This window comes from Chiloscyllium plagiosum, unplaced genomic scaffold, assembly GCF_037043375.1.
Source record: "Chiloscyllium plagiosum isolate Xiang-an unplaced genomic scaffold, Cpla_swu_hap1 HiC_scaffold_30, whole genome shotgun sequence".
Classification (NCBI taxonomy): Eukaryota; Metazoa; Chordata; class Chondrichthyes; order Orectolobiformes; family Hemiscylliidae; genus Chiloscyllium; species Chiloscyllium plagiosum.
The window spans coordinates 6,694,606-6,721,257 of NW_028270168.1; the positions used below are offsets into that span (position 1 = coordinate 6,694,606).

At 42.9% G+C, this 26,652-nt stretch overlaps 1 long non-coding RNA gene across 1 annotated transcript; it reads left to right on the forward strand.

Annotated features, from left to right (window-relative positions):
* The first annotated feature begins 1,209 nt into the window (after positions 1-1,209).
* LOC148142128 (uncharacterized) lies at positions 1,210-2,770 on the forward strand. The gene is made up of 2 exons (XR_015752197.1): positions 1,210-1,301; positions 2,567-2,770. It is a non-coding gene; the product is annotated as an uncharacterized LOC148142128 (long non-coding RNA).
* Positions 2,771-26,652: the final 23,882 nt, after the last annotated feature.

A 26,652-nucleotide genomic window follows, 5' to 3' on the forward strand; every position in this document is an offset into this window, starting at 1 on the left:
GGAGGATGTGAGCTATGGAGCGAGGCTGAACAGGCTGGGGCTGTTTTCCTTGGTGTGTCGGAGGTCGAGGGGTGATCTTATAGAGGTTTACAAAATTACGAGGGGCATGGATAGGATAAATAGACAAAGTCTTTTCCCAGGGGTCGGGGAGTCCAGAACTAGAGGGCATAGGTTTAGGGTGAGAGGGGAAAGATATAAAAGGGACCTAAGGAGCAACATTTTCAGGCAGAGGGTGGTGCATGTATGGAAAGAGCTGCCAGAGGAAGTGTTGGAGGCTGGTACAATTGCAACATTTAAGAGGCATTTGGATGGGTATATGAATAGGAAGGGTTTGGAGGGATATGGGCTGGGTGCTGGCAGGTGGGACTAGATTGGGTTGTGATATCTGGTCAACATGGATCGAAGGGTCTGTTTCCATGCTGTACATCTCTATGACTCCATGACTCTAAATGTTGTAATTGTACCAGCCTCCACCACTTCCTCTGGCAGCTCTTTCCATACATGCACCACCCTCTGCCTGAAAATGTTGCCCCTTAGGTCCCTTTTATATCTTTCCCCTCTCACCCTAAAGCAATGCCCCCTAGTTCTGGACTCTCCCACCCCAAGGAAAAGACTTTGTCTATTTATCCTAGCTATGCCCCACATGATTTTATAAACTCCTCAACTTCCATGCTCCAGGGAAAACAGCCCCAGCCTATTCAGCCTCTCCCTTAAGCTTTGGATCATGGGAGGAAACCAGAGCACCCAGAGCAAACCCACGCAGACACAGGGAGAATGTGCAAACTCCACAAAGACAGTCACTCAAGGGTGGAATTAAACCCAGGTCCCTGGCACTGAGAGGTACCAGTCTGAGCCACTGAGAGACTGTGCTGCCTTTTAAGTGACTGTTTACATTTTAGATAAAGCACAAAGTGCCGCTAAATACAAGGAGGCATGTTAATTTTGAAGGGGACTTCTGGACTGGAACAGAAGACGAATGGTGTTTTAATGTAGAGGAAACCAGTCACCAGTGGAGTCACATTAGAATGACACTAAAGGCTGTTTCTCTCCTCTCCATTTATCATTGACCTGAATGAATGTTTGGCAGAACTTGTCGTGCATTTGAGGATGGCACAAAGATATGTGTGACGTAAAAGGAAGACATGTAAGTATATAGCCCTTTTCCTAATCTCAACCTGTCTCAAAGAATTTTACAGCTAACAAACCGTACTGGGCTGGTCTGTGCGGAGAAAGCATGCCAAAGCGGAGGAGACTGAGTCTTTGTAGGAAGTCCCAGCATGGCTAAGCGCTTATGAAAGACAGTAATGATTAACTTTTAACTTTATTTCTTTTGTTTTACTTAATAGTAGGAAAGTCTGCAATGATTAACTTTTAACTTTATTTCTTCATTTTTTTACATTATGCTAAGAATGAGTGTAATGTTTAATTTTTAACTTTGTTCTTTATTTCTATCTACCTTGTTCTTAAGTTTTTATACCTAGCTACTTATACTGAAGATGGCACTGTGTGTGTGACAACATTGAAAACTTTTCAATGTACTCCTGTACTTTTGTACTTGAGTGCAGGTGACAATAAAATCTAATTCTAATTCTAAATTCCAGAAGTAAATGTTGTAATTATTGTAACAAAGATCTGAGGTGAGAGAAGCAGTGTATTGAAATTTAGATGTTATGGGGGTAGGCCTGTATATGGTGGCTGGCTCTCAGTAGAGGAAGATTTAGCATGGGTAAGAGTACATGTGTAACATTGTATACGTAAGACTACTCAGCGCCTGAGTCACTGAGGATTCATTAGCATTCCCACAAACTAATTGCAAGTATGCACTGATTGCCCAGGAAATTTTGTATTAAATAAAATAGAGAACAGGAAATACCTTTCTGTCTCTGTCAAGGGTCTTGGTCCATGGACCTTGGTAAAGCCTATCATTCCATGCCTAGGTTTTGTTGCACTCATATGAAGGCTAATTTAGAAAACTTTCAAAGCAAGACTGATATGTTATCTAAAGGCCTTCAGTTAGTGCAACAGTCTTAGATAGCTCAAGCTTTTGCACTTTGTAAATACATGGATTTTAGGATACTTAATTTATTTCTTGTTTACACCTCAACTTTACTCTCCCCTGCACAATCCCATCCCAATGCCTTTCTGCCCATTAAAAAAACCCTCTTCCATCTAAATATGGATGTGTAATAAATTGAAAAAATAAACACAAAGAAAGGGCATTTAACATCAAGCTTTCAAAGCAAATATTATATGTAGGATATGCTTTAAAATAATACTGTGCCATCCAAAGTTAATGTATGAACACATTAGCATCACATGCATTAAATAATCAGGATAAAATTTCTCTTATGATAGAAAAGAGCAGGAATTTCATATGAAGACATTAATGTTTTTGTATTCTAAAGTCAAACTGTGCCATTCCTTTGAAATGGTAAACAAATTAATGTGAAAGTAACTAAGGTGAGTCAGAAAACCTTGCCCTAACTTACCATTCCGTTACTCCAGCTGTATGTTTCTGAGCAGAGGGATCCAGTTCATTAAGTTGAAATGTATCTTTTTTTTCCAGCTACTTAGATGTTTCAGAGCAACGATCACGAGCAAGTACTCCTCAGCATTTTACCTTCTGAGATTTTGGGCACAGAATTTTCAAGCTCTGGAGCTGTGCAAATTACAAACCTTTGCTTGGTCCTCTTAAAAACTTGTGTAGTCTTTATTCTCTTTGATTAATGGAATCAAAATAAACCACAATACAACATTCCGTTTGATATTAGTAGATTGAATTGTGGTTTCATTCCACCCCCCACCCAAGTTGGAATGTAAATTAAGAAAATTCAACACAATTTCATTCACTTCAGTGATGATTATTAATTATCCTTTTTTTTACAAGATGTGCCTTTAAGAAAGATCTGTTCTGTCATGTTTCTTTTGAAAGCAAGTTTGTAAACTTGGAGCTGAGCTGTCTGCTAGGTGCCCAGCAATATGGCTAGCTTTGGTTATTTTTGAAAACAGACAAAAGAAGTGTGCGGAAGTGGAGTCAAGCTCACATATAGCCAGGATTTTATTAGAGCTTTCAGTAACTGTTGCAGTTTGGAAACCACTACACATCGCTCCCTGCTACAGCAAAGCACTCTCTTTCTGTGTGTTTTCTCTTGATGTTCTTTCCTCCTGGACTTTGAGAATTGCTTGGGAGACAATCTATTTTGTTGAATTTGTCTTGGCCAAGGGGTATGTTTATGGGATGTTACTATATTAGAACAGTTGCTGTTAGTAGTTAAATCATCTATTACTCTGTCAAGTTTTCCAAGAGTTAAGTTATTCAAGTTCTTCTTTCTTATGTTGCTTTTTAACTATTGTGTAAGAATAAAGCCTGGTAATTTGACCAATTCAATTACATGTGGAATCCAACGCTTTGCACTTATCTTTAAAAATAAGAAAAAGTTAGGGTCCAGGCAATCTCTTTGTTATATTTGAGGGGGTTTGGTCTGGTCAATAACAATTTGCTTTAATAGGAACTGAAATGGTCTCCCTGTTTACAAAATCAGCGCTGTGCTACTTATCAGTAGATTAAATTTAAAAAACTTCATGCAAACAAAATAGATTAGCAACTGAGTTGCAAATACAATCACAGCTATTGCAATTTAGAGTGAAAGGGAGGCCATTGCTTTTTGCCAGTCAAAAGAAACCACCGGACAATTCCAATACCATTTGCCAGCACTTGACCCCGAGCCTTGTATGCTTTAGCAATGTCAGTGCACATCAAAATGTTATTTTAAATGTTATTGGGGTTTCTGTCTCCCTTACAGTCGGAGTTCCAGAATCCCACTATCGGTGGGTGAAAAACATTTTTCCTCATACCTCCACTAAACCTCCCTCCCCTTGCCTTAAATCCATGTCCCAGGTCAGTCTTACCTCCACCAAGGGGAAACGTTTCTTCCTGTCTCCTCTATCTGTAATTTTATGTTGCTCCATCATGTCACCTCTCAATCTCCCCTGCTCTGAGGAAAGCAGCTCCAGGCTGTGCAATATCTCTTCATAACTAAAACTCTCTGGCCCAGCAGCTTTTCTGCCTCCTCTCCATGCCACTTTCAACATTACTTTCATGAGATGCTATTGCATATCTCTGGAGCAGGGGGAACTCAAACAGACATTTCATTGCTCAGAGGTAGGGACATTACCACTGCATCATAAGATTCCTCATTGACAATTGTTGAGCTGATTCCACTCACGTGCTAGTGGTGGCAAGTCAAATGTAACAGATTGATAGCATCACTTCAATCAAACTTCATTACAAACCTATGCCTCTACTCCACTTTGCTGTCAAGGTGTGTTTAGGTAGGAGGGATTTGTCAGATCAAAATAGTTTAATCTCCTCCATGTGCGGTTACTCCTGCAGCTGCTGGGTCTCTCTCGCAACATCTGAGAGCTTCTGGGTTCTCGAGTATGGCATAACCATAAACCCAAAGGATTCAATGTTCTGAAAGCAATATCAGCAAATATTAAAAGTAAAGTTGCCATACACTTATCAGACCATAGTCTTGCTCTCTCATTACAGTGAAACGATTGGGTGCTGTTTAACCTGAAGGTCCCTATGCCTCAGATGAGGGGAGAACGCAGAAAGACGGTCCTTCACAGTGACTTTAGACAGTGTAGAAATTCAACCTGTATTGTTGGTGTCACTCTGCATTGCAAACCAGCTATCCAGCTAACTGATCCCAGTTAGTAGCCATGGTGGGCTCCAGTTCGCACCCAGTTAGGGTGGCACGGTGGCTCAGTGGTTAGCTCTACTGCCTTGCAGCACCAGGGACCCGGGTTCGATTCTAGCCTCAGGTGATTGTCTGTATGGATTTGCATATTCTCCCCATGTCTACATGGGTTTCCTCTGGGTGCTCTAGTTTCCTCCCACAGTCCAAAGATGTGCAGGTCAGATGAATTGGCCAAGCTAAATTGCAAAATTTCAGGGATGTGTAGGGTAAGTGCATTAGTCAGAGGTAAATATAGAAAAATAGGGTAAGCGAATGGGTCTGGGTGGGTTACTCTTTGGAGGGTCAGTGTGAACTTGTTGGGCCGAAGGGCCTGTTTCCACATTGTAAGGATTCTATGTGGGAGGTGCCAGTGTTGGACTGGGGTGGACAAGGTCAGAAGTCAGACGACACCAAGTTTATTTGAAATCACAAGCTTTCAGTAAACCTGTTGGACTATAACCTGGTGTCGTCTGACCTCTGACTTTCCCTAATTAGTAGGCAATAGAACTGGTCAAAGGTTTGTATCTTTAACTGCATTCTGCCATTGTGGCTAGTCAAATTTTGTAAATTTGTCTTTTTTTAAATGAAATTCTGGACTTGAAAGCTAAATTCAATAACAACGGTGCCACGAAGCTCTCACAAATTAGGCAAAAGCCCAACTGATTGTAAACGTCATTTGTTCTTAGCTGCTCTGCCTTATGTGTGTATTCAGAATCAAAGTGCTCTTAATTCTTAGAGACACTCAGAAAAGGCGAAGTGAGCTACTCAGCTCAAGGGCGGGCAATAAATGCGGTCCTTGAAGAACAGAAAATGTCCTGTTATTGATATTAAGTCCCAACTGTTGCTTGGATTAGATTAGATTAGATTACCTACAGTGTGGAAATAGGGCATTTCGCCCATCAATTCCACCTATACCATCCAAAGAGCATCCCACCCATACCCCTACCCTCACACTGCATTTCCCATTCCCTAGATTATACATCACTGGACAATATGGACAATTTAACACAGTGCATCCATGCAAACTGCACATCTTTGGAGTGTAGGAAGAAACCAGAGCACCCACACACAGGGAGAATGTGCAAATTCTACACAGACCTAAGACTGGAATTGAACCCAGGTCCCTAACACTGTGAGGCAGCAGTGCTAACCACTGTGCAACCATGTCACCCAGACATTACTGGCTGATCACTTTAAATCTGTGTTCTCTGCTTATCAACTTTCTGCTGTTGGGAACAATTTATCTTTATTTGCTCTATCAGAATGATAAAAACTAATCACAATCAATGTGGTTTATCCCTGGGCCAGCTGAGGAACATAAATTCAGTTTTACATAAAATGGTAATAGAGTGGTGATATACTTCAGAAACTGTCTTTCACAAAACTGCATAGAGTCATACAGCAAAAAAACAGACGCTTCAGTCCAGAGAAGGTGAGGACTGCAGATGCTGGAGATCAGAGTCGAGAGTGTGGTTCTGGAAAAGCACAGCAGGTCAGGCAGCATCCGAGGAGCAGGAAAAGTGACGTTTCAGGCATAAGCCCTTCGTCAGGAATGAGGCTTGTGGGCCAGGGGGTGCTGAGAGATAAATGGGAGGGGGGTGGGGTTGTGGGTGGGCGATGATAGCTGAGAAAGCGACAGGTAGATGAAGATGAGGGAGAAGGTGATAAGTCAAGAGGGGTGGAGCAGAGTGATGGGAAAGGTGATGGACAGGTCAGGAGGGCGGTGCAGAGTTGGAGGCTCGGGACTGGGATAATGTGGGGGGAGGGGAAATGAGGAAACTGTTCAAATCCACATTCATCCCATTTGGTTGCAGGCTCCCAAGGCAGAATATGAGGCGTTCTTCCTCCAGGCGTCAGCTGGTGATGGTTTGGAGGTGCAGGAGGTCCAGGACTGCATGTCCTTAACAGAGTGTTCAGCCATGGGGCGGTGGGATTGGTGGGTGCGGGTGTCCCAGAGATGTTCTCTGAAACGATCTGCAAGAAGGTGTCCTGTCTCCAGAGACCACATCGGGTGCAACGGATACAGTAGATGATAATTGTAGAGGTACAGGTAAACGTCTGTTGAACGTGGAAGGCTCCTTTGGGGCCTTGGACAGAGGTGAGGGGAGTGGTGTGGGCACAGGGTTTGCATTTCCTGCGGTGGCAGGGAAAGGTGCCAGGAGTGGGGTGTGGACTGGAGGGGGTTGTGGACCTGACGAGGGAGTCATGGAGGGAATGGTCTTTCTGGAACACTGATAGGGGTGGGGAAGGAAATACATCATCTGTGGTGAGGTCTGTTTGGAGGTGGCGGAAGTGGCGGAGAATGATGCGATGGATGCTGAGCTTGTTGGGGTGGATGGTGACGACCAGGGCGGTTCTCTCCTTAGTTGCGTTGGGAAGGATGGTGTTCAAGGGTGGTGGTGCTGGAAATGGAGGAGGTGTGCTGGAGGGCATCATCCACCATGTGGGAAGGGAAATTACGATTTTGGGAGAAGGACGACATCTGAGATTTTCTAAGGTTGAATTGGTCATCCTGGGAACAGATGCGGTGGAGGCGGAGGAATTGGGAATAAGGGATGGCGTGTTTACAGGAGGTAGGGTGGAAGGAGGTATAGTCTAGGTAGCTTGGGAGTCAGTGAGCTTCTAGTAGATGTTCATGGCTAGTCGGTTGCCAGAGATGGTGATGGAGAGTTCCAGGAAGGTGAGGGAGGTATCTGAGATGGTCCAAGTGAATTTGAGGTCGGGGTGGAATATGTTGGTGAAGTTGATGAACTGTTCATCCTCCTTGTGGGAGCACAAGGCTGTGCTGATAGTCATCGATGTAGCAGAGGGAAAGGTGGGGCATGGTGCCAGTGTAGCTGCAGAAGGTAGACTGTTCCACGTACCCGAGAAAGAGGCAGGCATAGTTGGGTCCCATGCAGGTGCCCATGGCTATCTCTTTGGTTTGGAGGAAGTGTGAGGATTGAATGGCGAACTTTTTAAGGGTGAGGATCTGTTCAGCCAGGCAGATGAGGGTGTCAGTGGAAGGTTACTGGTTGGGACAGTGTGAGAGGAAGACTCTGAGGGCTTAGAGGCTGTTGTTGTGGTGGATGGATGTGAACAGGGACTGGATGTCCATGGTGAAGATGAGGCACTGGGGGCTGGGGAAATGAAAATCTTGGAGGAAGTGAAGGGCATGGGTGGTGTCCCAAACATAGGTGGGGAGTTCCTTGACTAAGGGGGACAGGACAGTGTCAAGATAGGAAGAGGAGAAAGTGAGGTCTGCAGATGCTGGAGATCAGAGCTGAAAATGTGTTGCTGGAAAAGCGCAGCAGGTCAGGCAGCATCCAGGAACAGGAGAATCGACGTTTCAGGCATAAGCCCTTCTTCAGGAATGAGGAAAGTTTGTCCAGCAGGCTAATATTAAAGGTAGGGAGGAGGGACTTGGGGGAGGGGCATTAGAAATGTGATAGGTGGAAAGAGGTCAAGGTGAGGGTGATAGGTCAGACTGGGGTGGGGGCGGAGAGGTCAGGAAGAAGATTGCAGGTTAGGAAGGCGGTGCTGAGTTTGGTGGATTTGACTGAGACAAGGTGGAGGGAGGGGAATTGAGGAAACTGGTGAAATCCGAGTTCATCCCTTGTGGTTGGAGGGTTCCTAGGCGGAAGATGAGGCGCTCTTCCTCCAACCGTCGTTTTGTTGTGGTCTGGCGATGGAGGAGTCCAAAGACCTGCATATCCTTGATGGAGTGGGAGGGGGAGTTGAAGTGTTGAGCCACAGGGTGGTTGGGTTGGTTGGTCCGGGTGTCCCAGAGGTGTTCTCTGAAACGCTCCGCAAGTAGGCGGCCTGTCTCCCCAATATAGAGGAGGCCACATCGGGTGCAGAGGATGCAATAGATGATGTGTGTGGAGGTGCAGGTGAATCTGTGGCGGATATGGAAGTTTCCTTTGGGGCCTTGGAGGGAGGTGAGGGGGGAGGTGTGGGCGCAAGTCTTGCACCTCCTGTGGTTGCAGGGGAAGGTGCCGGGAGTGGAGGTTGGCTTGGTGGGGGGTGTGGATCTGACAAGGGAGTCACGGAGGGAGTGGTCTTTACGGAATGCTGATAGGGGAGAGGAGGGAAATATATCCTTGGTGGTGGGGTCCGTTTGGAGGTGGCGGAAATGACGGCGGATGATGCGCTGTACATGGAGATTGGTGGGGTGGTAGGTGAGGACCAGTGGGGTTCTGTCCTGGTGGCGATTGGAGGGGCGGCCTGGGGGCAGGGACTGCCTGACCTGCTGTGCTTTTCCAGACCCTTTGCTCCAACTAGTCCATGCCGAATGTAATCCCAAGCTAAACAAGTCCCACCTTCCTGCTCCTAGCCCATATCCCTCCAAACCTTTCTATTCATGTCATTATTCAAATGTCATTTAAATGTTGTAATTATACCCACATCCACCATATCCTCATGAAGTTTATTCCATACATAAACCACCCTCTGTGTTAAACATTTGTCTCTTATGTTTTAACTCTCTCTTGAAATTCCCCATGGTGCAGGTACAAACTGACAGGTCATCTGGAAACAAATGAATGGGAAATATTAACAGAAATGTGAGCAATAAGTACCTGAGCAGGAAACTATGTTGAGGAGCAGGAAGTGGAAATCTTTTGAACAATTTAGAAAGATACATAGCTCATCTTGACCCAACATGTGCAGGAGCAAATTTCAGCTCAGCAGAGGGACTCAGCTGGTGTTTGCAGGTGTTTCTGTGAGCTGAATTCTCCCTAGATCTGACATACCGTCCACTTAGTGCTTGGTTAGTGCATCACCTGCATAACTACTTTCCACTTTCCATTATGTATTTCACTTCATGTTTCAAGTTGGCATTTTACTATCAAGTTCCAAAGAGTTACATTTTTTTTCAATTATTCACATGAATATGTATATTGGCTTAAATACTATGTTATGAAGGTGAGGCATGTACTGTACTTTTAAGAGAGTGTGAAAACTGTTTTGCACTGGGAGCTTGTGGGCACCTGTCATGTGACTGACTAGCAGTGTCAGAGTATACTGGAAAATTGAAAATATGTAACATTTGACTGTGAAACAAATACCTGAGTTCTGGTTGCTATTTTTACAACAACTCAAGTTGAAGCAATCAGTTTAAATTATGCCCAGGATTCTAAAAAGCAACCAATTTTGAATTTATTGTTTTGCCAACATCGAACCAATGAGATGATCTGATGCTGGGGTATAAAGAAGCAGACATTTTGAGAGTTAGCCAGAGAGAGCGACCAACTGCCATCATCAGAGTAATTGCTAGCAATATACTCTCTATCAAAGGTACCTTTTTCATATGAAATGTCTTTGCAGCAAAAGACTGAACATGACCCCGGGAGATCTATAGCTAGTGGAAGACAGACACCAACGATGACAGTCGCTGTGTGGTCTTGAAATTAAGTTGATGTAATTTTAATATGTTTTTTTTATCAGAACAGTATATTGTTATAGAGTGGGAGGTAGATGACATGCAGTTAAAAGAAAGGGGAGCTTAAAGTCGTGAATAGTTGTTGTTTAATGTTCACTTTTAGTGTTATGGAATAAATTGACATTATTTTTCATTAAATAGTGGAATTTGGGAGTTCTCTGTCACTCATACTTTAACAGATTATGAGGTGGTGGTTTAATTAGATAGGTTCACTGCCATGCCATTACAGCAATGTTTGATGTGTGGAGGTGTGTGCATGCACATATTCTCAGTAATAAGTAACACAAACAGCAAATCAGATGTTCTGTTTTATCAAAAATATTGAGCTAAATTTTGCAGTCAGTGGTGAAGTGATTTACCAAGAAGAAAGCTGAGCAAAAAGATCGAGCAATCTCTTTGGTACAGATTTTCCCAAAATCCATTTGAATCTGATACCAGGTTAGGGATATCCAGAAACAGTGAGGACTTTATGCATGTAAGCAACCAATCATGTTGCAGCATTCCCACAGACCACAAACCAGGAGGTAAAAACCAATGAATTTGTTTAATTGCAATGGTTGCAGCTTAAGGGACCAAAGCAATAATTGGGTGATGCACTTGGCATTTAGGTAAAGCTAAAATATTATAAACATTGTTTAGCGAAGTATTATTTTGAAAATGTAGCATGTTTTATCATAATGGGGAGATTTTACATTGAACAATAGAGGAGCATCAGTTAGCCAAACAACACAGGTGGGGTGTATTTTACCGGATAATTGAATGTTCAGATAATCAAATGCTAGATAACAAAGTTTAGCCAAGCATCAGGACCTTGCGATATTGCCGGATAATCCGAAATTCAGATAATTGAATGCCAGATAATTGAGGTTCGTCTGTATATAATTCTTCTTTTAGGGTCAATGAGGCTGCAAAGAAATAGTTATGAAGTTAGTTTGTGATTTAAACACCAATTACATCTCCTTCATCAAATCGTAACATCAAAGCTTTTTGCAGTGACACGAAGTGTGTTAGGGTCGAAGGTCTGGTCAATTTATTGATATTTGTTTGCAGATTGGGATCGGGGCTGGGGTCTGCACTGGGGAGCTCTGTATTGTTCTTTCTGAGGAAGGATAGCATTACAGACAGCAGCTTCTGAATTTCTATATTTATCATCACCTTTACAAGTTGCTGCTAGTTTCACGGGAGTAATGGCAATAAACACTGACGATTGTATTGTCATTACTAGAAAAAAATTAGAGTATTCAAACTAACAATTTAGATTTGTCAGTTCGTCTAAATTGCAACATTCTAGTAATTTAGCAAGTTATTAGCAACTTGATTGAAACAGTACTCACATTAATTTGATGAATACAAATGTGCTGGAAGAAAATATTGGTTCTTTATAAATGTGCTTTCACAAAGTGGCAGAGAGGAAAGGAAAGTAGGTTTTGGACAATATTACTCAATAGTTGGTTTGTTGCTAGTTATTAAAAGAAATCTAGTAAATCTTCACGTGACATTACTAATATTGAACTTTTTTTCCAGAATTCTAGATCCATTGTTCTATCATTCATCATTGTATTTCAAAGTGAAACTGGGAAGTAAAAAGTAACCTTTGTTTTATTTATTAAAATATTGAAATATATTGAAGAGTTGAATAGATGTTTAAAGTCTTGAATATATTCCACACAATGTCAAAGGTTTGCGTTCCCTGACTGTGAATGGATACACTATGCTGGATGATTATGTAAATCTTAGCCACGTTACCCACATAATTGGTTACATAAGTGAGATACCACAATTGATGAGAGCATAACAATTGTATTCCAGTTCTCTGTTCCTCTTTCCCAGACAGTTAGTCTATGCTCTTCAAAGTTCAGCAGCAATGCAACTGACATTAATCCCCACCCCTTCCACTATCATTATGTGCACAGGATAATAAAGAGAAGGAGGAACCTTGATTGATTTCTCTGTTACCACTTTACCCTGGAGATTAGAGTGTTCTCACTGTGATGCCATGCTGTGATCAACAAAGGCATCACAGATCAGTTCTGATGAAGAGTCACCAGACTTGAAACATTAACTATACTTTTTCTGTGCAGATGCTGCCAGACTTGCTGAGTTTCACCAGCAACTTCTGTTTTTGTTACAGAGCCAGAATCTTTGAGAAGAATGTCTATAGTCCTATAGAGCTCACCAAATCATCAACTAATACGGCAGCATTTGTAGAAGCAGAAGTGTTTGAATTAATGACCTTCCATCAGAACTGGAGAATGTTAGCAATGTAATGGGTTTTAAGCATGTACAGAGGCAGGAAAGGAAGGCAGTGGAGTTAAGAATAAAAAGAAAGGTCGATGATGTGGTAAAAGGCAGGAGAGATTAAATGACTAAAGAGGTATTATTGCAAGGCAAAGGATATGATAATGGAATTTGAGATAATAATGGGACAGGTTATGATTGTACATAGACTGATCACAAAAATGAATGACTAACAATAATAAACCAAATGACAAAACTTAACATTTTAAGATTTTTACTGTTATAAACAAATTAAAATCAACGTAAACTAAACATTGCTTAATAGATCATGAATAATCCTGGATGTAGGTTTGCTCACGGAGCTGGTTTGTTTTCAGATGTTTTGTCACCATACTAGGTAACATCATCAGTGAGCCTCCGGATGAAGCATTGGCGGTATCGCCCGCTTTCTATTCATGTGTTTGGGTTTCCTTGGTTGGTGACATCATTTCCTGTGGGGACACCATTTCTGGTTATTTTTCTCAGTGGGTGGTAAATGGGATCCAAGTCAATGTGTTTATTGACAGGATTCCGGTTGGAATACCACGCTTCTAGAAATTCTCATGTCTATCTCTGTTTGGCTTGTCCTCGGCTGGATGTGTTGTCCCAGTCAAAGTGGTGTCCTTCCTTAGCCATATGTAAGGTTCAAACCAGCATCTAAAGGAAAAGAACACATACGTATCAAATATTGAACTACAGAAACAATTATCCCAACATCCGTAAACAAAGCTGCATTAGAACATTATTTCAATGAGTCACCACATACTGCAGCACTGAGGAACTATGAAGAGCAGAGGAAAATCACCTATACAGTGTATTCAAAAAGAACGAGTACCCAATGAACACAGTCCACCAATTTCTCAGCAACAAACCCAAACAAGCAGACAAAGCACATCCAGAAACGCTAGCCACTCTCCCCTATTTCAAATTGACAGTCTCGGAATTGACTGCCAGACTACTCAGATCTCTTGGCATCATGGTAGTCCACAAACCCACCCACATACTAAAGCAGCAGCTAGTGAACTTGAAAGACCCTATACAGACAACAAGCAAAACTAATGCCATTTACAAAATACCTTGCAAGAACTTTAACAAAAACTACATTGGACAAATAGGCAGAAAACTAGCCACCAGGATACACGAACATCAACTAGCCACAAAAAGACATGAGCCACGCTTACTTGTATCCTTATATATGGATGAGGAAGGACACCATTTCGATTGAGACAACACATTCATCCCAGGACAAGCCAAGAGACATGCACAAGAATTCCTAGAAGCATGGCATTCCAACCAGAACTCTATCAACAAACACATTGACTTGGATCCCATTTACCACCCCCGGAGAAAAATAACAGGAAATGACATAATCAGAGGAAATGATTCCACCACAGGAAATGATATCACCAACCCAAGGAAGCCTAAACACAAATAGAAAGTGGGCCATGCCACTAATGCTTCATCTGGAGATTCACTGATGATGTTACCTAGTATGGTGATGAAACGTCTGAAAACAAACCTTCCAGCTCAGCGAGCAAACCTACATCCAGACCCTCAACCTGAGCTACAAATCTTCTCAAAACTCACTAAGATAATGAATAGATGGAACAAAAGGAAAGATAGTTTCCCTTGAACTAACCGAACTGAGATATTCCTTTCACCCTGCATTACATCTCTGGCAATGTGTAAAGCATTACAGGATAGAGTCTCAAGATACTTCAACCCCTCACCTCTCCCTGCCACACCAAGTTGAAACATTCAGGTCTTTTGAAAATCATTTCATTCCATATGATTAAACTGACTTCCACCAGCAAACTCAACTTAGCTTCTCCCTCTTCCTTAAATCTCCAAAAGTCCTGTTTTGTCCCATCTTCATATTTGATAACAAAGAATCAGCTCTCAACAGCATTCTATTTGGATGTTCATACAAATACAGTCTTTCCTTGCTCTTCATTGCAGCTGCACCGTCTCTCTTTCTCTCAGTGTTTTTGTATCTATCTCCAAAAACAAATGTCATAATTCTGTGTTAAGGTGTGAAAACTATTACTTGATTTTCTATATGGTTTTTGTTTGGGTTTCTTCTCCATCGCAACCAGATCTCATGGGCCTGTTTCTATTGAGACGTTAATATGCCTACTAGCCTTTATCAAGTATTTCACCTTAAATGATAGGGGACATTTTAAAACATAACCATTCTCTAAAGTCCTGCATTCATGATAGACATGAATTAGACAATTGGCTCGAGGAGCCAGTCGGGAGTTGCAGATTGAATTTAGCTCCATTTAACAGCAAAACATCCGAGAGTTTGGAATGCATGAGCCCATGCCCACTCACTGTCTATTGAAAGGGGAAAATCTTGTGACTGGATTTTGGATTGTGATATAGCTCTGAAAAATGCAGTGCATGGCAAAAAGAATTGTCAGCTATAACTCAGTGTGTTAACTAGTTTAATGGAAAGTACTTTTCCTTTTATTCAAGTATTAGTTACCTGTTAAATCATGTTTAGTTTTTACTGACTTTAATTTGTGTGTTAACAGTAAAAATCTTAAAATATTTGATTTATTTTTGTCAATTGGTAGGACATTCACTTTTTTAAAATGCCATCAGTCTATAATCTGTTTGATTACTATTTGACATTTAATTCCCATGTCCTTTTGCTTTCCAGCATCATCTCTTTAGTCATTTAATCCTTTCATTGTGTTACAGACTTGCCTTTTTTCTTATTAACTCCACTGAGTCCTTTCCCTGCCTTTGTAAAATTTACTGATTAATGTTGCTGCCCAACATCGAAAAGAGAACAAAATAAAAACTTCAGCAATGTCGGGAAATTATTTAATGTACATTAAAAATATGATTCATTGAACAACATAGATAATTACAAATGTATATAGAGTGATTAGGATATTTTAATTTACAATCCTAATAATCACAAGAAAATATTGCTCTTCATTGAAATCGAGTTATAGTCTTAGAGTCAGCGTCATACAGCAGAGAAACAGGCCCTTTCGTCCAACTAGTCCATGCCGACCATAATTCCAAACTAAACTAGTCCCACCTGCCTGCACTTGGTCCATACCCCTCCATACATTTTCTATACTTGTACTGACCTACATGTCTTTTAAACATTGTAACTGTCCCCACATTCTCCACTTTCTCTGGAAGTTCATTCCACACACGAACCATTCTCTGTGTAAAGAAATTGCCCCTCATGTTGTTTTTAAATCTTTCTCCTTTTTGCATTAAAATATGTCCCATACTCTTGAAATCCCCCACAATGAAAAATACTACTCATTACACATAAGGTTCTAATTGTACCTGCTTGACCTTTTTGTCACATTATTAAAATAAGGAACTTGTTGCATGTGGATGGTGTTATGCATGGTTCCAAAAATAAACATAAACTCTAGAAAGCTTTGTTTGGATCTTTATTAGATCACATGCTTCAATGTCTGCCTAAATTTCATACGGAGTAGCTGTGACTCTCTGCTGAGAAATCCATTTCAGAATTGGCCAAGTAGATGGTACATTTGTCCTTGGGACACCAGCCAACATTTCAACACGTGGAGCAGGGGAAATGTGGATTGATTCTCCTCCACTACATCCTCACTGCCATCTTCTGTAGCAGGAACCATAAAATGTGCCTGAAATGAAACGAGAAGAACACGTACCGTATACTACAGCAACAACAACTTGCATTGATATAGCATCTGTAATTCAGTAAAACATTGCAAGGCAGTTCATAGGAGTGTGAACAAACAAAGCTTAACACTGAATGATATAGTGAAATGGTAGTTGAGTCAAAGCTTGATCACAGAGGTAGGTTTTAAGAAGAGTCTTTAAAAAAGAGGTAAGAGCAATAGAGCATTGACAATTGAAGACAGAGCTGCAGATAGTGGAGCAATTACATTCTAATAGGAGCAAGAGAATTGGAGTAAACAAAGATATCTTTAATGTTTATAAAGTTGGAAGACCTTACAGAATTACAAAGGATTTGAAAACAGTGAGAGTGAAATGAATCTATTACCAAATTGGGAGCTAACATAAAACAGCAAAGACACAACTGGTTAAAGGGACTTGATGTGAATTAAGACAATCACATCAGAGATTTTCATGACTTAAAACTGATGGTAGAATATGGGTGGTGAGAACTGATGGTGAGAATGCTGTACTCTTTGGGTCTCATTGCTCAGATTTAAGAGGAAGCCCCAGAGAGATCAGCACCAATGCTATCAAGCCATGTTGATGCACATGGCAAACATACTGCAGCAAATAAAAACCAAATGGTTTCAGTTTTCCCATATCGGAGAAGCTGCCTAATTCATCCTACTCTGAGAAAGCACTGAGTTCCACCATGAGGTTCCAGCATGTATACAACTGTAAAGCTCACCATGGTACTTCCCAAATACCTGTCCCACCTGTCACTTGGAAAGTCTAGGCTGTTGGGTGCTTTTCTACACAGCCAGCAGCAAACATCTGGAGGAGAAGAACAAGGGCAACAGGAGCAGCAGTCAGCTATACACCTCCCCCCCCTCCCCCCCCCCCCCCCCCCGGCCCCCATGTCTGTTTCGTCTTTCAATAAATTCTGGCTCTCCTTTTATTTAATCTCTAATTGCCTGTAAAAACGTAAATCCTTTGATTCCCTTTGTGTTCAAAATCTTTTCCTTGAATATGCTCAACAACAGAACATCGACAATCTTCTGAGGTAGAGGATTTGAAGAGTTTGTGCTGGAAAAGCACAGCCCGTCAGACAGCATCCAAGGAGCAGGAGGATCAACATTTGGGCATAAGCCCTTCATCAGGAGGAGAAAGTGAGGTCTGCAGATGCTGGAGATCAAAGTTGAAACTTTATTGCTGGAACAGCACAGCAGGTCAGGCAGCATCCAGGGAACAGGAGATTCGACGTTTCGGGCACAGGCCCTTCTTCAGGAATGAGCAGAGAGTGTTCAGCAGGAGAAGATAAAAGGTAGGGAGGAGGGACTTGGAGGAGGGGAGTTGGAAATGTGATAGGTGGAAAGAGGTCAAGGTGAGGGTGATAGGTCAGAGTAGGATGGAGGCGGAGAGGTCAAGAAGAAGACTGCAGGTCAGGAAGGCGGTGCCGGGCTGGAGGGATCCGGCTGAGACAAGGTGGGGGGAGGGGGGAATGAAGAAACTGGTGAAGTCCAAGTTCATCCCCTGCGGTTGGAGGGTTCCCAGTCGGAAGATAAGACGCTCCTCCTCCGACCGTCGGGTTGTTGTGGTTTGGCGGTGGATGAGTCCAATGACCTGCATATCCTCGGTGGAGTGGGAGGGGGAGTTGAAATGCTGTGCCACAGGTTGGTTGGGTTGGTTCGTCCGGGTGGCCCAGAGGTGCTCTCTGAATCGCTCCGCAAGTAGGCGGCCTGTCTCCCCAATATAGAGGAGGCCACACCGGCTGCAGCGGATGCAGTAGATGATGTGGGTGGAGGTGCAGGTGAATCTGTGGCGGATATGGAAGTTTCCCTTGGGGCCTTGGAGAGAAGTGAGGGGGGAGGTGTGGGCGCAAGTGTTGCACCTCCTGCGGTTGCAAGGGAAGGTGCCGGGAGTGGTGGTTGGGTCGGTGGGGGGTGTGGATCTGACAAGGGAGTCGCGGAGGGAGTGGTCTCTACGGAAAGCTGATAGGGGAGGGGAGGGAAATATATCCTTGGTGCTGGGGTCTGTTTGGAGGTGGCGGAAGTGACGGCGGATGATGCGCTGTACATGGAGATTGGTGGGGTGGTAGGTGAGGACCAGTGGGGTTCTGTCCTGGTGGTGGTTGGAGGGGCGGGGCTCAAGGGCGGAGGAGCGGGAAGTGGAGGAGATGCGGTGGAGGGCACCGTCGACCACGTCGGGGGGGAAATTGCGGTCCTTGAAGAAGGAGACCATCTGTGTTGTACGTATTTTGAACTGGTCCTCCTGGGAGCAGATGCGGCGGAGACGAAGGATCAGTCCTGATGAAGAACTTATGCTTGAAATGTAGATTCTCCTGCTCCTCGGATCCTGCCTGACCGGCTGTGCTTTTCCAACACCACACTCTTCAGCTCTGATCTCCAGCATCTGCAGTCCTCACTTTCTCCCCGGATTCCAAAGATTAATGATCCTCTGACAAAGGAAACATCTCCTCACCTGAATCTAAAAAGGCTAACCATGGATTCTGAGTCCAAGACCACAAGATTCAGACACTTCAGTCAGGGAAATAACCTGACAGCATCTACCTTGTCAAACCTTCAAAGAATTTTTTACATTTTAATGAGATTCTCTTTCATTCTTCTGAACTTCAGCAAGTATAGACCCATTCTACTTCTCTATTGTTATTGAGCCATCTTAGATTAGATTCCTTAGAACATAGAACATAGAACATAGAACAATACAGCACAGAACAGGCCCTTCGGCCCACGATGTTGTGCCGAACATTTGTCCTAGCTTAAGCACCCATCCATGTTACCTATCCAATTGCCGCTTAAAGGTCACCAAAGATTCTGACTCTACCACTCCCACAGGCAGCGCATTCCATGCCCCCAACCACTCTCTGGGTAAAGAACCCACCCCTGACATCTCCCCTACACCTTCCACCCTTCACCTTAAATTTATGTCCCCTTGTAACACTCTGTTGTACCCGGGGAAAAAGTTTCTGACTGTCTACTCTATCTATTCCTCTGATCATCTTATAAACCTCTATCAAGTCACCCCTCATCCTTTGCCATTCCAACGAGAAAAGGCCTAGCACTCTCAACCTATCCTCATATGACCTATTCTCCATTCCAGGCAACATCCTGGTAAATCTTCTCTGCACCCTCTCCAAAGCTTCCACATCTTTCCTAAAGTGAGGCGACCAGAACTGCACACAGTACTCCAAATGTGGCCTAAACAAAGTCCTGTACAGTTGCAACATCACTTCACGACTCTTGAATTCAATCCCTCTGCTATATGAATGCTAATACACCGTAGGCCTTCTTACAAGCTCTATCCACCTGAGTGGCAACTTTCAAAGATCTATGAACATAGACCTCAAGATCCCTCTGTTCCTCCACCTCACTAAGAACCCTACCATTAACCCTGTATTCCGCATTCTTATTTGTCTTTCCAAAATGGACAACCTCACACTTGGCAGGGTTGAACTCCATCTGCCATTCCTTAGCCCAGCTCTGCATCACATCTTACAGTGTGAAAACAGGCCTTTCAGACCAACAAGTCCACCCCAACCCTCTGAAGAGTAAACCACCTAGATCCATTCCCCTACCCTACATTTACCCCTGACTAATGCACCTAACACAATGGGCAATTTAGCATGGCCAATTCACCTGATCTGCATATCTTTTGAATTGTGAGACGAAACTGGAACACCCGGAGGAAACACACAGAGACACGAGAGAATGTGCAAACTCCACACAGACCTGAGGCTGGAATCGAACCTGGGTCCCTGGTGCTGTGAGACAGCAGTGCTAACCACTGAGCCACCATGCCATGTAATTAACAACCTTCTCTTCATTTCCCTGTTATTAATCTAGTGGAAACAAATTATTGCAGTTGCTTGAGATCTGAAATAGAAACAGAAAGTGCTGGAGAAATTTAGCAGGTCTGGTACATCAATGAGTGAGAAACAGAGTTGGTCAGTATTTTGTCAGAAGTTCAGTAATTTAAAGAAGGAATGTACCTATGTATTTCAATGATCAACAGATATATGATAAAGACAGAAAATCAAATTTATCACTGCTTTGGGAAACAAAAGATTAAGAAGAACAAAAATCCTCCAGTATTTCATGTAATGACTGCAAAGATTTTGACAAAATCTTCCAGTTTTCAGAAAACAAGGTATAGCCCAACAACATTTGGTTTGTGTCATGGATAATCTGTCTCTGAATTGTAATGATGTCACAATTCTTGGGAAGACCAAACATGGGCATGACACTGGAATAACCCGACAAAGGCTGGTATCCTGTTACCAAGTCACCTTTTACTTACACATGGAGAGTCCTTGACACTGTTCTAACTCTGTTAGAGCCAGCTCTCGTAATGAACAGGATGTCTGACACAAAAACAGAAGTTGCTGGAAAAGCTCAGCAGGCCTGGCAGCATCTGTGAAGAGACATCAGAGCTAATGTTTCGGGTCCATTGAGGAATGATCACCATACCCAAAACATTAACTCTGATTTCTTTTCACAGATGCTGCCTGACCAGCTGAGCTTTTCTAGAAACTCCTGATTTTGTTTCCAATTTACAGCATCTGCAGCTCTTCCGGTTTTTACGACGTCCGACACTTCAGTTCTTGTCTGTCAGCCAGGATTCCCCGATTGAACCAGGTTAACAGCCTCAGTCAGGGAACTCACATTCTGTGAGGTCCACCTGGCTGACCTTGTAATGATCTTGACAGATATGAACTGTCACCATTTCATGGCAGTAGCAAGGAAACATGCTCTTGTTTTCAGAAGTAGAGCCTGTTAAATCAACATTGGGCAAACCAATTTCTTTGGTTCAATCTACTCTTCAAACAGGATTGGATCTGATTCTGCCAAAACAGAAGATATCTAGAAGATGCCTGCACCACAAGTTAAATATGTTTTTCTTCACATGTATTTTGAATGTTTCAATCATCCTCTACTCTTTGAGAATTTATTCACACAGATACACTGTACACGTGGCAGGTAGATTACCAGCACTTTTTAAAAAATTTCTCAGAAATGCTTTCTCAGTGAGCAAATGTGTTCTTCAACATGATTCCTTCAAGCTTAACACATTGGAAGCAGATGCGTCTCAGAAAGACCTCAGAGCATGGTTATTACAGGAAGACAAACCTATTGTATTTCATTGTAAAGTCATTATGATGGGTCAGACAAACTATTCCAATGTAGAAATGGAAACTCTTGCTCATTGCCAGGCAGAGCAGAGTCAGAAAGCACCAGCTCAAGATGACCTCATCAACAGGCAGCCTGAATATATTCAACAGATCCCTGTACATTATATTCTTCCCGCTCATTCAGAGATGAACTAACATTCTCTAAGAGTGTAATTTTCAATGGTATACAAGTGATTGTTCCACAAGTTCTATGTTGCTTAACCATCTACACATATTCAAGTGGACAAAAAAGGACAAGAGATTGGCACATGAAACCATCTACCAGCCTGGCATCAGTAAGGAAATTGATCAATTGATTAGGTTGTGCAGAAATCTTAATCAACCTCCACAGTTGACAAAATCTTTCCTTCCATTCAAAATTCCTTCTGAGCCGTGCTACAAAATTGCAACTGATATCTTCCAAGACCAAGGATACAAATACATCCAGGCGACTATTACAGTAACAAACATATCAAAGATTTCACTAGAGCAGCAGTTGTTGGCACATTGACCACCATGTTCAGAATGTTTTGCATATGTCAGGATATTGTGTCTGACAAAGGACTGTTGTTCACTAGTGCACACTTCCAAGACATGTCCAAGAAGAGGGATACTCAAAACATTACTCTTCTCCTCACTACCCTGAGTCTCACAGAGTGCAGTATTCATAAAATCTATGATTTGCCAAGTCTACAAGTTACTCCTCAAGGCGTGGGTCTGCGTGGGTTTCCTCCGGGTGCTCCGGTTTCCTCCCATAGTCCAAAGATGTGCAGGTCAGGTGAATTGGCCATGCTAAATTGCCTGTAGTGTTAGGTAAGGGGTAAATGTAGGGGTATGGGTGGGTTGTGCTTTGGCGGGTCGGTGTGGACTTGTTGGGCCGAAGGGCCTGTTTCCACACTGTAATGTAATCTAATCTAATGTAATCTATAGCAATGGTATACCATCTCTGACAGCTCTCATGATTGGGAGACAGATCCACAAAATCCTTCCAATACCAAATAGGATTGTTAATCTGATTTTGACCTGAATTCTACATTCCTGCATATCCCTGATAATCTTGCATCCCCTTGGTAATTCAAGAATCTATCATCCTCTGCCTTAAAAATGTTTGAAGATTCTGCATCCTCTGCCTTTGAGGAAGGGAACTCCAAAGACTCACCACCATCTGAGAGAATAAAAACTTCCTACTCTGGAATCTCCCACAAACGGAAACATTCTTTCAACATCCACCCAGCACAGTCCCCACAGGATCTTGTCTGTTACAATTAAGTCTAAACTCCAGGGGAGACAGGCCAAGCCTGCCTATGTAAATGAGAGGCCAAGTTGTTCAGCAGTCATTGTCTTGGAAGTGGCTCAAATCATCAAGGAAATTAGTGATGTTTCACCTCAAAACTGGTACAAATCAGATAAGTGCAGATTTCCTTCTTAAGTACAACATTGCTCTATACATTTTCCAGAAAATTCCATGTGTCCAGTCCCAAGTGCTACTCTGTCTGTAGGAATATTGATTGAAACTCTCAAACTAGTGAAGCTCTTTTTTTATTCTGAGACAGATAATAATGACTCAGGCAACCCGACTCAGCAGGATGTTTATTGGAAGTGTGTGCGAGTGCCATCAGAAACAGCTCTGCAGTGTAAACACTCTGACTTTCCTGCTTTAGGAAAACTTCCTGGACCACACACTAATTTGCTGTTTCCACTGTAAGGCAGCTAGGAGAGCAAACATAAACATCTCCATTCAATGTGCCCCTGCACTGCAGGAATTTTCTGCCAACAGAAAGGAATAATTTGATTAGGGATAGTCAACATGGTTTTGGGAAGGGTAGGTCATGCCTCACAAACATAGAACATTACAGCACAGTACAGGCCCTTCAGCCCTCAATGTTGCACCAACCTGTGAAACCAATCTGAAGCCCATCTAACCTACACTATTCCATTATCACCTATATGTTTATCCAATGACCATTTAAATGCCCTTAAAGTTGGCGAGTCTACTACTGTGCGAAAGTGAGGACTGCAGATGCTGGAGATGAGAGTCAAGAGTGTGGTGCTGGAAACGCACAGCAGGTCAGGCAGCATCCGAGGAGCAGGAGAATCGAGATTTCGGACAAAAGCCCTTCATCAGAAAGGCCCCCAGTCAGGAGTCTACTACTGTTGCAACCTCATTGAGTTCTTTGAGAAGGTGACCAAATAGGTGGATGAGGGTAAAGCGGTTGATGTGGTGTATTTGGATTTCAGTAAAGCTTTTGATAAGGTTCCCCATGGTAGGCTATTGCACAAAATACAGGGGCATGAATTAAGGGTGATTTAGCAGTTTGGATCAGAAATTGGCTAGTTGAAAGATGACAGAGGGTGACGGTTGATGGGAAATGTTCATCCCAGAGTTCAGTTACTAGTGGTATACCGCAGGGATCTGTTTTGGGGCCACTGCTGTTTATCATTTTTATAAATGACCTGGATGAGGGTACAGAGGATGGGTTAGTAAATTTGTGGATGGCACTAAGGTCGGTGGAGTTGTGGATAGTGCAGAAAGATTTTGCAGGTTACAGAGGGATATGGATAAGCTACAGAGCTGGGCTGAGAGATAGCAAATGAAGTTTAATGCAGAAAATTGTGAGGTGATCCACTTTGGAAGGAGTAACAGCAATACAGAATACTGGACTAATGGTAAGATTCTTGGTAGTGTGGATGAGCAGAGAGATCTTGGTATCCATGTGCTTAGATCCCTGAAAGTTGCCACCCAGGTTGATAGGGTTGGTAAGAAGACATATGGTGTGTTAGCTTTCATTGGTAGAGGGATTGAGTTTTGGAGTCATGAGGTCATGCTGCAGCTATACAAAACTTTGGTGCAGCTGCACTTGGAGTATTGCATACAGTTATGGTCACTGCATTATAGGAAGGATGTGGAAGCATTGGAAAGGGTGCAGAGGAGATTTACCAGGATGTTGCCTGGTATAGAGGGGTCTTATGAGGAAAGGCTAAGGGACTCGAGGCTCTTCTCAATAGAGAAAAGAAGGTTAAAAGGTGACCTAATCAAGACATACAAGATGCTCAGAGGATGAGAGATGGTGGACAGTGTGAACCTTTTTCCTTGGATTGATGATGGCTATCACAAGGGGACATAGCTTTAAACTGAGGGGTGATAGATATCGGGCAAATGTCAGATGTAGGTTCTTTACTCAGAGACTAGTAGCGCTCTGCCTGTAACAATAGTAGACTCGCCAACTTTAAGGGTATTTAAATGGTCATTGGATAAATATATGAATGATAATGGAATAATGTAGGATAGATGGGCTTCAGATTGTTTTCACAAGTCGGCGCAACATCGAGGGCTAAATGTCCTGTACTGTGCTGTAATGTTCTATGTTCTAACATCATGTCAGAACCCAGGCATGTGTTGAGGCAGAGATTTCTGTTGCCAGTACACATGGGGATAGATCTGGCAGAATAGAAACCCATGTAATACTCCCATTAAAATATGGTTGAATATGAAGTAAGGGACAAAGGTACTCTCTAGAAATTAAAGCAAAGAGGTTCTGGTGCAACAGAAACCTATTGGACACTTGTTGTGGCCTTAATAAAAATTTCTACAGGTATTTGAAAATTTTAACAGCAGACATCATTTTCAACCATAATACTGGATTTTGTTTTGCTTGTTTCAGCGATTTTTAAAGGGATTTCATAACAGCTAGATAAAAAAAAGGCAAAAATGCTCCCACAGGAAATATATTGGATTTTGATAGGAAGAATAGAAGTGTAGGCTATTTTCTAAATGGGTAAGGCTTTGAAAATCTGAAGCACTAAGGGAGTTAGGAAGCATACTTCAGGATTCTCTTAAAGTTAACACGTAGGTTCAGTTGGTAGTTCGGAAGGCAAAATTAATGTTAAAATTCATTCAAAAAGGTGAGAATACAAAGAGCAGAGATGTACTGCTGAGGCTGTGGAAGGCTCTGGTCAGACATTATTTGGAATATTGTTTTAGTCCCCATATCTAAGGAAGGATGTTCTGGTGTTGGAAGGGGTCCAGAGGAGGTTTACAAGAACGATCCCGGGATGAAGAGCTTGTTGTAGAAGGAGCAGTTGAGGATTCTGGGTCTGTAGCATTAAAATCAACTAAATGAAAGAGAGGACTGTAGATGCTGGAGATTAGAGTCGAGAATGTGGTGCTGGAAAAACACAGTAGGTCAGGCAACATCCGAGGAGCAGGACAGTCGACATTTCAGGCATAAGCCCTTCATCAGGGTTAGACCACTGTGAAAGATGCCTACCACTCCATCCCCCACCTTAATTTCCAGAACTGTGACCACAATGCCGTGTTTCTTCTCCTGGCTTGCAGGCAAAAGTTCAAGCTGGAGGCCCCTTCACGGATACAGGTCCAGTGCTGGTCGGAGGAGGCAGAGGGTCAACTCTGGTGCTGTCTAGAATCGGATGAATGGGCCGTGTTCAAACATGCGGCAGGTACCTTGGATGATATGCCACGACCGTCACAGACTTTATCAGCAAGTGTGTGGAGGAAGTCAATCCGGGTGTTCCCCAAAAGGAAACCCTGGATGAATCAGGAAATACAAAACCTGCTAAAAACCAGGCGTGAGGCCTTCAGATCAGGAGACCCATTCAATTAAAAGGAATCCAAGTATGACCTTTGCAGAGTCATTAAGACAGCCAAGGACCAATAGTAATCCAAACTACAGACCCAGAAAACCCCCAGCGACTATGGCAACGACTGAATGACATCACAGGTTCTAAAAAGAGACAGTGCAAGATAGAAGACAATGACACATCCCTCCCAGACCGTCTCAACGCCGTCTATGCTCGCTTTGAGCAGAATGTCGGCAGAGAGGTAACACCTATTTCGAAAAGTCCTGGCGAACCTATCCCAACACTCACTGCATCAGAGGTCAGATCAGTTTTCCTTCGTGTGAATCTAAGGAAAGTGATGGGACCAGATGGAGTACCAGGCCGTGCACTCAGAGCATGTGCAGATCAACTGGCAGATGTCTTCTCGGACATCTTCAACCTCTCCCTGCAGCAGGCCACTGTCCCTGCTTGTTTCAAGAGGGCCAACATCATCCCTGTGCCTAAGAGCGCTCATGCAGCATGTCTCAATGACTACCGCCCAGTGGCCCTAACTTCGGTGGTCAAGAAATGCTTTGAAAGGCTGGTCATGGCATTAATCAACTCCAGCATCCCCACTACTCTTGACCCACTCCAATTTACCTTATGACTAACAGATCCATGTCAGTTGCCATATCACTTGTCCTTCACTCCTCCCTAGAACATCTTAACACCAAGAACAGCTACGTAAGAATCCTACTCATTGACTACAGTTCAGCCTTCAACACGATTATCCCCTCAAGACTGATTACTAACTTAATGATCTCGGA